The sequence below is a fragment of the Pinus tabuliformis genome, chromosome X, assembly GCF_031772625.1.
Source record: "Pinus tabuliformis cultivar Carrire ecotype Pingquan chromosome X, CPIR1, whole genome shotgun sequence".
NCBI classification, from domain to species: domain Eukaryota; kingdom Viridiplantae; phylum Streptophyta; class Pinopsida; order Pinales; family Pinaceae; genus Pinus; species Pinus tabuliformis.
This window is the reverse complement of record NC_142308.1, coordinates 82,865,265-82,879,286: the sequence shown is the minus strand read 5'-3', so window position 1 is coordinate 82,879,286 and position 14,022 is coordinate 82,865,265.

Genomic DNA, 14,022 nt, shown 5'->3' with positions numbered 1-14,022 from the left:
ATGGCTAGCTTCCTAGTTGAATCCCCCCATCTCATTCGTTCATGCAGTTCTTAGATTGGATTCATGCAATAGAGGAACAAGTTTTAGTCACGTACCTGAAGTCAAATGGTTGTTGTGAGGTGCTTTTTGTTGCTGCATGCATCTATTTTGGTGGTTGCATGATGGCTCCTTTGTGCTATAAGCTCTTTTCTATCTGATGTGTGGTTATTTTGCTTGTGCAGGTATCCTCTAGCCGGATCTAAGCTGCAGGAGTTCATTTCCACGTTCAGATCTGCACCCTCAAGCTGCTACTGCTGAATTTTCACAGGACCGAAACTTGTTTTCGCCATTGCTCCCGAACGATAGATCGGATCGATCTAAAACTTGCTGAGCATGTTCCTATCATCATGATGCACCTCCCATAGCAAAATTGCGATCAATGGATGCATAGATTTTGAGAAAAATGGAAAATGGCTGAATATTTCAGAGATCAATTTCTCAGAAACCATGCATCGGAATTGGCTGAAACTACTTGGGTAGGTTACTATCACCCATATGCATCTCCCCATGAAACAGGTTTTGAAACGAATGCACGGATATGGAGAAAATGCAAAAATGGCTGAAGGTGATGGAGGCTGATTTCTTGGAAACCGTGCACCAGAATTGGCTGAAACTGCTCAGGCATGTTGCCATCACCCTTGTACAATTCCCCATAAAATGGTTTTGCAAATGGATGCACGGTTTTCATGTTATGGAAAAAACAAATTTTGTTCTATGTATTTTTTCTTCAAAGCATTCTGCAAGTTTTTGCATGGTGAAAAAGAATGAGCTTGGGCTGTGATGCAGGCATGGAGATGATGGAGGAGGAGTTTGAAAAGTGCAGGAGGACTTCTGAACCCTTGAGGAAGCTCTCATGTTTGCCAAAAGACCTTTTTCATATCCATTTCTAGCTTCCTATAGAAATCCTGTAATTTCTACAGGAACTTCCTATAGAACACACAATTTTGAGGAAAGAAGCACAATGAGAAGGAGAAATTGATGGAGAAGGGTGAGGGATGGAGACATGGATGCTTGCAGGCCTCATCGATAGGTTCTCGGCCTTCAGGTCCTCTTCAGAGATCAATTTTGGCTCGTTTGTAGGCTTCCTGTAGAAGACACAGAACTTCCTGTAGAAGACACAGAACTTCCTGTAGAAGACACAGAACTTCCTGTAGAAGGCATAGAACTTCCTTTGTCTTTGTTTTGAGCGATCCTCCTGACCTGCAATGTCCTTCTTGCAACCTGCAATTATTCAATGGAAATTAGCTTTATTTTTCTTTTCTTTTTCTCTTTTTTTTTTTGAAAAACAACTAGGGCGCCTCATGGAGGTTTTCACCCTAATTTCCTGCCCTGGGCGCCTCCAAGGGGAGGTTTTCACCCAAAGATCTTATTCTCTTTCCTCTTTTTTTCCAACCCATTGACCACCTCAAGGAGGTTTTCAATCAATGAGCCAATCTAAGGTGCCTCCAAAGAGGTTTTCACCTTAGATTTTTATTTTCATCTTATTTTCATTTTTTCTTTTTCTTTTTTTTTCTTTTTCTTTTTTTTTCTTTTTTTTTCTACCCTACCCTACTTGAAAAACAAAATTCTTTTCAAGTATAAGAATACTTCCAATGGAGCCAGGTGCACATCGAGATTAGAGATAAAATTATGTGGAAGCTTGAAATGCATGCTTTGACAGCTATCCGGATTTCAGAGACCAAATGATCTGACTTTGAAGGGATCAAACATAGCTGAGGAAGATAGTACCGCTGCAACTTAGTGACCGTCTGAAACCATATCTCAATATAGCTCTGATATCCTTGGTCCTTTTGCTGATCTAGATCATTCTCCATATCTTCTTCTATCATGACCTTCACATCTTCCTCTTTGTGCTGATTTTTCTCTTGACTACATGGAGGGTTTGATGGTAGCCATGAGGGAGCTTTCTTGATTTCTGCTTCTGATGTTTTCTCTTCATCAAGTGCAGCCCATGGTGCTTTGATCTCCTCTTTTGACTCTTCTTTTGCCTTTGGTCCTTCAACGTTGTCAATATAATCTCTACTTTGCAACACTCTTCCTGAGCTATGGTGAAGATCATTGAGCTCAAGAGGAGTCATTTGGACATGTTGTGTCTCAACATTGCAATTGTGTTGAGCTACTCCAATGGACAGGTTTGGAAATGGTGGTATGGGTAGCTGAGTGGGGGCATAGATTTGAGATGGATGTGGATGGGGTTGTGGTTGGGTAGGCATTTGGGGTTGCCTTGGTGGAGCAGGAAGCGATGGTTGTGGATGAGTAGGTGGTGGAGGAAAAGAAGCGGGAGGAGTGTTGTATTGGGGCCTCCACTCCTGATGAGGTGCATTCCACTGAGGCTATGGTTGAGCATAAGAGTGAAATGAATGAGCAACTGGTTGGGCATAATATGGATCTAGGAAGGAACAAGGAGGAGATGTGAACCAGGAAGGATGAGCAGGGGAACCCCAAGAAGGCATGAAAGTGGCTTGATAGGGGTCATAATAGGTCTCGAATGTCCCTTGCAGTTCCTGCTGGTAAGATCTAGGTCCATGTGGCCTCCTTTGGTTCATATAATAGAGTGGTTCAGTGGTTCCTTTAGCCCTCTGATAGGCAGCTTTGATTCCGGGCAAGGAAGGGCATTGATTCGTAGGATGGTATTCTTCACAGACGAAACACACTTCTAGGGAGTGCATTGGACATTCGTTCCTAGGATGCTTTCTAGTGCACCTCATACAAAAGATGACCAAAGCCCTCTTGGATTCCTCTTGCTTCCTTCGGATCTGTAAGGTATCCAGTTGCATGGCAAGAAACTGCCTTATATCACTCTTGAAATCTTCCATCTGATTTGCAAATTCATTTTTGGACAAGGTACTACTCCCAACATTTCTGCTTGTAGCCATTTGCTCCAGAGGAATGTTTTCTTCTTCTTCTTCCCTTGAGGTTCTTCAAATATGTCTTGCTATCCACTTAAGGGTTCTTTAATCACAGCCATCGAAGAAGAGAGAATGTTGGTTGTGTGAAGCAGTGGGGGTGTTGTGCAATCATTTTTCTAACTTATCTCTACTCCTACAAGGCATGAAATGAAATCTTTTTGGTTGATTTTTGTTTTTTTCTACTTCTACCTGCAAAACTGAAATAGATTGAACTGCAACTAACTATCTTGCTGAAATGAAAATGCGGAATTGAAATGAAAGCAGGAAAGGACTAATCTATTTTGATCAAATGAAATTGCGGGAATGAAATGTTAGGCTACGCTTGCGGAATTGAAATGCTAATCTATGAAAGCAGGAAATGTATACTCTACTTTTGCGGAAATGAAACTGCAGAATGGAAATGAAATAAACTACTTAGCAGAAGGTTGTAGTAGAAAATAGAAGAAACACAGCAATCACCAATACTCTGACGCTTCCCCGGCAACGGCGCCAAAAATATGGTGGGCTCCAGTATTGCAGCAATAATGTTGTAACTCCTGGGACTCCTGTCTTTACTTTTATCAACCCGATAGTTCGTAACAAACTTGGAAGCGACGGTGTTGTATGCACAAGTACTAGCTCTTGCCGCAGCTGGCACTTGGTCAGCTGGCACAAGTCTGCTAGGAGCTTAAGCCAACTTCTATGAGCTCTTAGAAGAAGCTTTTTAATTGACGGATGAAAGCTAACTCGAAAGAAGCTAATCTATTTTCGAAAAGAAACTGAAAGCCAAAAAGAAACGCAAACCCTAGAAAACCCTAATTTTACCGCCTAATCCTACTAGTGCAAGAAGAATGATGAAAGCTACAGAAAGAGATGCCATTGACTTCTAAGAAGGTGAAATGCATGTGTCTCAGTTATCACTATTTGAATAAAACATCTTTTTGTATTTTTGAATAAGTTATTAGAATTATCATGCATGTGCTTTTAACTAGTTTTTTACTGTGCAGGGGTGGATCAAGGAGGAGAAATGCTTGGAAAAGGTTGGGAAGGTTCAGAGAGGGTCTAAGGAGTCCCTAACACCCTTCCATAGAGTTTCACAGAGTTTGGCTATCAAGAAACCTCATTCGTGAGCTTCTACAGGAAGTCTGCAGGGGTTCTACAGGATGTTTCAGGAATTTCTACAGGATGTTCAGAAATTTCTACAGGATGTTTAAAAATTGGATTTTGGAGGATGGGTGAGTGAGGGAAGATGCATGGATGGATATGGAGGTAGGATAGGGGTCTGAAGTGGCCCAGGGACTGGTGGATGGAGTGGTGAGGAGGTGTAGATGGCTAAATTGGCTCAAAGAAGGCTGAAACAATGATTGCACAAAAAGGTAGGGTTACGTGGGCAAGAGGACAGATGTGAGATGAGGAACCTAGCTAAGAGATGGATCAGATGGCTCAAATGAAGCTTAGGTGGATGAGAGAGTGGTAGAGATGCCCTGCAGAGAGTGGTAGAGATGCCCTGCACAATGTACATTTAACCGAATCAACAACGTCTTACAAATAATCAAAGTCCTAGCTAATCTAATCTAATTGTCAATAAAACGAATGAACAACAGCTTTATTTGGAAAGAAAACCATGTACATCAATCATGCAAAGAAACATTTCAGAGATTTGAACCCATAACTAAATTCTGCAAATGAAATAGTACACTAAGGATTGCATGGTCAAGCAAACTAGTGTTTTTGTTGGGGCAGCACTATTTCTTCAATTCCAGCCCCTGGTCCAATAAGGATGAGGTGAAACAGAGAGTGTTGTTGACCCTTTTCCTGGAGATTTTTTCTGTTATTATCCTACCAACTAGATCTGAACATGAAAAGCCTTTTTTACCATCAAAAGCAATCTAAATAACACAGCAAAATTTAAATCTAAATAGCATATTTTATTCTAAGAATGCAACAAAAACACATCAAGATAAACAAAGGAGGTACTGGGCACTTGAGATGGGCCCAACCCCAAGAGCTACAGCCTCCTAAGAGAGATTTAGAGCTGGTGCAAAGCTGGATTCATCTTTATTGAGTGAGAAATGTTACATTCCAAAAACTGTCCACAAGGAGAACTTGAAAATGTGCTGAAAACAAAGCTAATCTGCTGCCTAAAAATGACTAAAAAAATGACTACAAAATGACTATAAAGTGACTAACTGAAATGAGGCCCTAAGCCCTCTTATTTATACAAATTGAGGACCCCAATAGTCCTCCTAAACTTTAGGGACTCGGCTGCCCAAAACTTGCAGTTAACAGCAGTCCTACTTGACTTGCTTGGCTGCCCTTGTGATAATTGATTTGGTGGCCCTTGAACTCCGAGCTGATGGTGGAGAATTCAAGGTAAGGGCCCATAAATGAAGGGGACACCTTCCTAAAAATCCTCTCCCTTGTTCTCCCATGAATTTGGCTGCCAAGTGCTCATTAAGACCTTTGATTTTTTCTCCAAATTGACCAAAAAGACTACACAAAGCACACATTACACTTGTTGGCATAATGACTAACCCAATTCACTCTATTAGCATAAATATAATCAAAAATATGCAATAAACTAATGAGAATGGTGGATTAAGTTGAATTAGGAGGTTGAATGAGCCCATATAATTATCCATTTTTGGGGCTCATCACCATCATTAAATCATAACTCTGGCACGTTTGCTCATCGTGACCTACTGATCGACAGAAGTTGCAATGCAGCTACTATGGGGTTTGGGTATACTTCTGCAATAGGTGACAGTTATCTATTGCATGTTTTCCACCTAATTGACAAATCGCGCACCAGAGTGCAAGTGCAGTACTTAGTCCAGCGTGTATCTCCACTTTTAACGTCATCGGGCCCCCCCTCCCCCCGCTAAATAATTCGCAAATACGGGGTTGTGGTCCTTATCGTGCCCTTGACTTTTGCATTGAATACAGCCTACCTCTACACACGCATCTAGTCGAGGCACCCTTTCTTGCTTCAAGCTCTGCATTTCTAAACTCAAGTTTTGTAGTTGCGCATGGATTTGCTGAACTCCCAACCCCGGATCCAGTATTGGGGTTTCATGCAACCTCATTGTTGTCTCCAGCGCTTCAGCTTGGGTTGAGATCTTTTTTTGTGACAAAGTCATCCTTAGATGTGGTGTCAATGATGCCACAAACCACGCGCAATGTTGCGCATCCATTAATGTCATATTTGCCTCGCAGATGGTGCTTTTTAACCTTTGATCCAGATCCCACGGAGTTTCACGAGGCAACATTGCAATTTCCTTGAACCCAATAACCGACTGAGTTTCTGATTTTGGTCAGCCAAACTCTTTATTTAGTGCCTCCTGGATGGCTACTATCCCCTCATTCAGATGATCGGTTGAGTATTTTATGTACCACGTCAACGCGTGGTCTTGTAGTGCACTAACTAGGGTAGCCTTTTTGATGTTTTCATCTGTTATGCCTTGAGTGTCCCATACAGACTTTATCACAATCTAGAACCAGCTTGGTTCCTCATTTCCTACACCTTTGAATATCGATAGCTGGACCGCACTCGCCATCCTAACTTTTGGTGGGGGAGGTGGGGTTGGTGTCAGTGCGGATGGGTTTGATGTAGGTGACGTGGGTGGTGGTGTGGATGGAGGTGGTATTAGTGGGAAGTGCTCCTTAATCAACTGGACTGCACTTCTTGGTGAGAACCTCGTGAGCTCCTCCTCACTTTCCCGTGAGATAGAAATCAGAGGGTTGTTCTCTACTCCTTCCATTCCTCGATAGCCTCTTCCACTCCACGTTACTCTAGACATCAATATACGCGCATAATCTATTTTTCACACAGCAGAACCTTAATCCAGGTATTCAATGATTTGATATACTTACCCCGTGGTCCTTGGAGAAATCACCTTTCCACTTCACTGTAACTCACGGTTGTATCTATCGCGAACTCAGTGATAAATCCTCCTATGATCCAATCCAACCAGTGATCTACCGTGTGTGCGAGTTTATCTTCAGTGGCTTCTAGCCTGCGCACCAGTTCTGGAGTCCACACAATAGGCTGATCTAATCTGCACCTTCCCACGTTATCAGCTAACTTCGCGATCCACTCGTACAATTCTATAGGAAATGTCGTGAAGAAGATCTCATGGATATCTATGAATATATAACGGTCCAACCAATCTTCCTCCGATATCTGCGAGTTTCTATTTTCTTGAACTGCGAACTCATGAAGCTTCAGATCCCACCACTCTTCAAGCTCTTTCTTTGTAGGATTCCAATGTTCCCACATTAGAAACCCCCTTAGGCAGATCCTGGTTCCGGCAACAGAACCATTTGTTGGCTTATATGGGCCTAACCCAGGTTCGAAAGAATTATTTAACCAAGAAAATCCCGCAGCTACCGGCCCTTTCAGCAATAGCCCGCAGAGCGCGAACTGAGGTCTCACCTAAGGTAGCAGGGGAGGGTTTTGAACCATGTTTCCACACCCTTGGGATGTCTAGATGTGGTCTGGAGGCTTCACACACCGTTCTGTAGCCTCGCATTGCTCTACTTACACGCATATCCAACCCTAGGCTACTTTCCAATACTAATTACTGGATGATGTATTATAGAGTAAAGCTACTTAAAAGGGTCTTTAAGTAAACATTTAATCAAGGTAACCAGTGTGCGCACTTAACAGAAAGACAGATTTGCCTTAAACCATAACGTAAGCATATAAATATTCAATAAATTGACCAGATCTGCAACAATCAAAATAACACAGTAATTCAACAGCAACTTATCTTTATTTCCACTTAATCATCGTTACATCTAGATCTACCCTTCGCACTCAGTTGCAAGGGTCCGCGCACTCAGCTACAGACTCTACCAGGCCTCTGCTCACACAGCTGTAGAGCCTCTACCCAGAAACCCTCAACTCAGACTTACAAATCCTCCAAAAATTCTTAGCTCATAAACCCATTACAATACAGTTCCTTCATCACCAAGAACTAACTCCCTCTACCCATAGAGCCTTGCTCTATTTATACATTTCCCTGGCCCGCGATCCATTGGCGGGCCGACTCTACTTACATTTCTTTACATTATTTTTGGGCGGACTACCCTTTGACTCAACTTATTACACCTCGCGCTCCGCGCATTCCGCAGAGTCTTTACCCTATCTTTTCCCAATATTTCGGGCTTTGTGCCCTATGACCATTACGCAGGGCTTCTGCTACCCAATAGTCCTCCATCGGGCAGTGTTAGTATCGGTATCTTCATCCCTCCATCAAAGATCAAATCCTCTTGTTGCATTGCATATTAGGTGTCCCACCCAGTCGGCTGGATTCCATTAGGAGCATGGATCATCTGACAGTAGTGGCTTCTCCTACATTTTCCCTCATGTCCTTTACCTGCTGGCTTATTTTTACTCATCAAGATCATTTGCAGTCACTTCTTGTCTTTAAAATTTGCAAAAGGTTTTTCTAGGGTTTCACTATCATTAGGTCTAGGGTTTCATCAAATAGGTGTTCAAAATGTCTAATAACAGTCAGCAGGTGCATGAGGAGGTTCCAGTACCAATAAATCTCATAATCAATTGCTCAGAGATGTATTTTTCCTCAAAACTCTGTTTTGAGGAAAAACATAGTATTTCAGGTTTTATTATATAAATTCATGTAATTTCATTTCCTTCATATGTAAATCAATTCAATGGCAACCCTGGTCTCTTTCCCTGGCCTCAGTAGCTCCAATCCCCTGCAAAACAAACAAAACATAAGTCATTCAGTTCATCAAAATCTCAGATAAAGTCAAAAACTCAAAAAACAGAGTTAAAAAAAATAAAATAAAGTCATATTCCAAACGTTGTAAAAGTGGGTTTTTATGAATCAAAAATTTAAAAGCTCCTTGTATATAAATTATGTTTTCAATTCAAAAGCTCATTTCATCCAACAAGAAGAATTGAAGTAAGGCAAGGTCGTGTGTGAGCAGACAAGTGAAATGGAGAAATATTGTCCAAATTCAGAGACGCAGCGCACTGGGTGAGTGGCATGGCACACATAAAGGGCGCGGAGCATTGGGTTTGAGGCACGGCACATAGAGCTGCCAAGCCTGTTTCGCTCAAAAACTTCCTCAAGTCGCCTAAATTGCCCAAAACCTCCAGTGAACAAGTAAGTTAAGCTCACCTCTTGGCTAGTGAATGAATTTGTCATAAAGTTTATGGTGGTTATGTGAAGAAAATCAAACCCTACCTTCTTGCTATTTCCCAAGAAACTGTTGTCTAGGGTTTGCATTGTTGTTTTGGCTACCAAGTTCATTCTGCCACTTTCCACTCCCACACTCATTTTCTTAGTTTATTCCCCTATTCCCTAAACTCCCATATTCCCAAAAATCATCTACCCCTTATCCCTAAATCCCATTTTCCCAAATCCTAAATATAAATTCCCAAACCCTAGTGCTATACCCAAAACTCCCAAATCACTCCCTAATCCCCTATTTCCCTAACTAAACCCTGTCCTAACAGTCCCAAAATCCCTCATTTTTCCCTCCCTCTATAGTCCCTCATATTACTTTTCCCTTGGTGGCAGAAAATCAAAAAACACCATAAATTTCTTATTCTTCATCAAGAAAGCTCACTCACTAGCAGAAATGGAGTCTGATCCTTCATATGATCATGAAGAGGAGACACACAGTGACTCTCCTACAGAGGTACATGCACCCAGGAGGCCTCATAGAGGTGGCAAACATATTCGAGAAGAACCTACTACTCTTGCTGAGCTACAGGCCTGCCCTCTCGCCATGACATGTTTCCAACATCAGTCCTGCTATGAGTTCTGTGAGATGGTTGCTAGAATTCAGTTTCACCATGAGTTGGCCCGTTTGTTTGTGCTTCATTTACATGATGGTCAAGCTACTCTAGCTGGTGTAACATTCACTTTAACACCAGAATCTATTTCTCTAGCAACCGGTATTCCTAATATTGGAGAGCAATGGAACAAAAGGCAGCAAATTGATAGGCAACATTATGAACCATACATCAAGCCCAGTTATTTGAGACAACTCAGCAGAGTTTTTCCTTTTCGGTACCTGAAAGATTCTTATGCTCCTTTGATGAAACTGATAATGAAGTATTTCAGCTGTGAGGGTCGGTTTTCTCGTTTATATGCCTATCATATCAGGTTGCTGATGCATTTTACCAGGGTGAGGATGATGAATCTCCCCTACTTCATGTGTCAAAATATTGAGAATATGACCACCCTAGTACAGCAAAAGACTCCTCAGCAACAGTTCAACAGTATTTACCATTTTGCTCTCATTAAGATTGTGGTCATCCATCAGCTTGGTTTGCAGGGCATCACTTGGGATGATTTCATTTCTCGTGAGTTCTTCACAACTCCTCAAGGACCTCCAGAGGCTTTGCATGAGACAGGTGAACCTTCATATCAACATGAGGGTCATGAGACACAGACCGCTAGTATGCCGGTGTTTATCACTTATCAGAAGGGCACTAGACAGTTGTTCGCAGCAGCAAAGCGAGTATTATCTCCACCCGGGGTGGAAGGGATCTCGTTTCCTACATCAGCATAGTAGGTTCAGGACAAAGGAAAGAGGCCATTCTAGGATGAGGGACCATTAGGCGAGTAGGAGACTGAGTTCATTCTCATTGAAGGTGATGATACTGATGCGGGCCCACAAAGCTCCAATCTCAAAGAAATCATCCAAGAGCAGCAGGCGGACATCAATGCCTTGTCCCTCAATTGGGAAAGAGCTAAGTGGATCATAAATTACCTGGAGCAGAGGAACAAATAGTTAGAGGATCAGCAAGCTATGATGGAATTACAAAACATTAAAGAAAACCAGCAAAAAATCAACAGGGCACAAGGCAAGTTGACACCCATTGAGCAAAAGGACGAGGACCAGGAATATGTGTTGGAGAAAGTGAGTATTTATTTGCAGAAATTTCTGGAGAAGGCCAATAGGGAGAAAACAATGTTGAGGCGCATGGCCTACCATTACATGGCGAGGAATATGAGTTGCAAGGCAAGAATCAGAAGCTTGAAAGCAAAATTGGAGAGGGCATCAAGGAGGCGAAAGGAGCAAAATAGACTTCAAATATTGGCTGAGGCTTCCTTGGCCCAACACAACACTTGATGGAGAAGACTCAACCCAAATTTCAAAAAAATTGGGGCACTTTTTGCATTTTTGAAATTTTTGGCACAAAAAACATAATTTTCTGCCCTATGCGCCGCGCCACCTGGCGCTCGCTTTTGATGGGAGCCTCCAAATGACAAAAAATCAACATTTTTGGATTTGGCATGAAATAATATGCTTTTCTACCAATGGCCAAGAAATTTTGACAGGTTTTGAGCCCTCAAAAAGGTAAAAAACACTCAAAATATGACCTTACTGCCCCTATTTTGACACACAGGAAGCAGTGTTGGGAGAACTCAGTTTTGGAGGGGAAAATGGAGGCAAAATTAAAAAATTCCACTTGGATTGGAAAGTTGACAGGTGGAAATTTTCAAAAAGCACACTTGGAGAAAATTTGGACACCGGGAAGGCCTCCAAAAGTGGCTGCAAACAGGCGCTACGCATAGGTAAATCAGCGCGGCGCATTGGAGAAATTTTGCTCAGTTTGACCAGGAATACTTTGTTTTTCGCCTAGTTACTTGATAGTTTGAATTTTTTCTTTCTTAATGTCAAACATATGATGTAATTTAATGTAAATTGATGGATCTTGATGTAATTATGTCAAATATTCACTCACGAAGGTAGATTCATCTATCAAAAAGTTGTTTAAAACTGAATGAATCAGTTCCCTAGTTTCTAGAGGCAAGCTGTTACATTGCCTAATTTGTAGTTCTCAGTTTAGAATTAGTTGGAACAACTCCTAAACTTGTGAGCTCGACCCCTAGAGGCTAGGATGAGTTATGGTTTGTCTATATCTTGTAATTCTTCAGTCATTAGCATGGTTGGACTTTTGAGAAATCCTTGAGCTTCATTGTATACTCATATCAACATTTTGGCTAAGGAATTGAGATCAGGGTTTGCAGCACTCTTTGGGATTCATGTGGTAATTTGTCTTGGTATAGTGCTTTCTTCTGTAATTGTGAATTTTCTTATGTGTTATGTATGTCATTATTTATCTTTCTTATTTCTTCTTAACTAACACAAACAAGGGAAAGGGTAGAATCCTTTGAAATGGCAGTGCTCTACCTTGGGTTTGCTTTATTCTTTTATGTTTTCAGTTGTTTGAAGAGGATCCATGAGTTTTCTTGCCCTCTTCAGCTCCTCACCTGTCTAATCCTTCCATATCATTCGATTTGAATTGCTAAATCAGTTGCCTACATTGCCCCATCGAGATCTCTACAAAACTGAGCCTCATTCCCCGCATCCAAAATCTGCCTTTCCATTTGAGCCAACAAAAACATCATTTTATTCAATCAAACTCTTTTACACACATACCTAGCCTAAAATCAATCAGCATATTAGTCATCTCAAGCCCTTATTGACCATATTTTTTCTGAGATTGACCAGGAGAGAGCCCTCTCCTGACCTGGTAGGGCTAGCTACCAAGTTAAGCGTGGTTTGATGTTACCCTAGATCCTACCTTTCTCAGCCTGAGGTAGATTTAGGCTCTAACAGGCAGCACTATCATGTTGGAGACCTTTGCGCGCAGCATCTCGACAGCTTCTGAAGTGCCGATGGCAAGGCTGGTGGACACCGTCTCAACCTGTGACGAGCGGGTTTGCAACTCCTGCAGACCTATTTGGATAGCCCCCAATATTAGTTTGTGTTGCTGCTCAAACTGTTCTAGGGCCTCCGCAATGACATCCTGCACCATGTGGCCAATGTCATGCAAATCGCCCTCTGTGAGGGTGATTGGGTCCAGCGATGTCTTAGTGGCCTTGGATTTCTTCTTGGACCCTCCTTTCTCTTTCTCCCTTGGACATTTGATGCGGGTTAACATTGCATATGGGTCTGCATTGTGCCACTCTGTCTGCTTGTCCATCTCTTCCTCTGTCTCAGGTGAAGGCGACCTCGCGCCTTTGTCAAAGCTCCACTCTGTTCCACCTGTTTTCTTCTTCGTCTGTTGAGCGGCATTGCACTCCGCCTGGGCCATGTCAGCGACCTCTTTATTTCTCTTTTCGGCCAACTACATCATCTTCAGCATGGCCTCCTCCTTCTTGTGCTACACATGGACTTACTCCCTCCCACCGCCAAGTCTGCTGTAGTGTGCCATTATACCAATTAGCGATCAAGTACTGCATCAATGGCATCATCTGTTACCAAGTAAGGCAAGTCATACCATGTCTATGCAGGGTCCTTCCGCGCCCTGATGGACACATGGTGAAAATCTGCCTTAAACTCTGTGTAGCCCTGCAGGTTGGCAAACACCATAGGCGACAACCGCAGTTTGTGATTGATGGCCATGCGGATGTTCATCTCCATCAAGATCCATAAGATCTTGTTGTCCTTGATGCGTTGCACATCCTTGGTCACCCATAGCGATCAAGTACTGCATCAATGGCATCATCTGTTGCCAAGTAAGGCAAGTCATGCCATGTCTGTGCAGGGTCCTTCCGCGCCTTGATGGACACATGGTGAAAATATGCCTTAAACTCTACGTAGCCCTTCAGGTTGGTAAACACCATAGGCGACAACTGCAGTTTATGATTGATGGCCATGCGGATGTTCATCTCCATCAAGATCCATAATATCTTGTTGTCCTTGATGCGTTGGGCATCCTTGGTTGCCCACAGCAAGGCGTACTTCACTACTTCAAGTAGGTCTGGCACGACCGAAGGGAATTGAATGTCCTTTGGCAGCTCCCATGCTACCAGCACAATAGATAGAAAGAGCCACATGTAGTGGAACATCTTGCTGAGCTCCTGTGCCTTGCAGCAGTTCGCAAGGAACTCACCAGAGAGATAGTGCACCCAATTGAACTAGACTCCTTTGACGCACTAGGCTGCTAGCATGACGACAGGCGCTAGCACCTCATCAGCACGACACTTCCTCATCACCTTCCCTGCCAAAATCTGCATAGCCACCTTTACAGCAGGGTCACTAATGCTTGATATGGCATATCCACGCGGCTTCTTCACAAGCTTAAATTTCTCCTTCA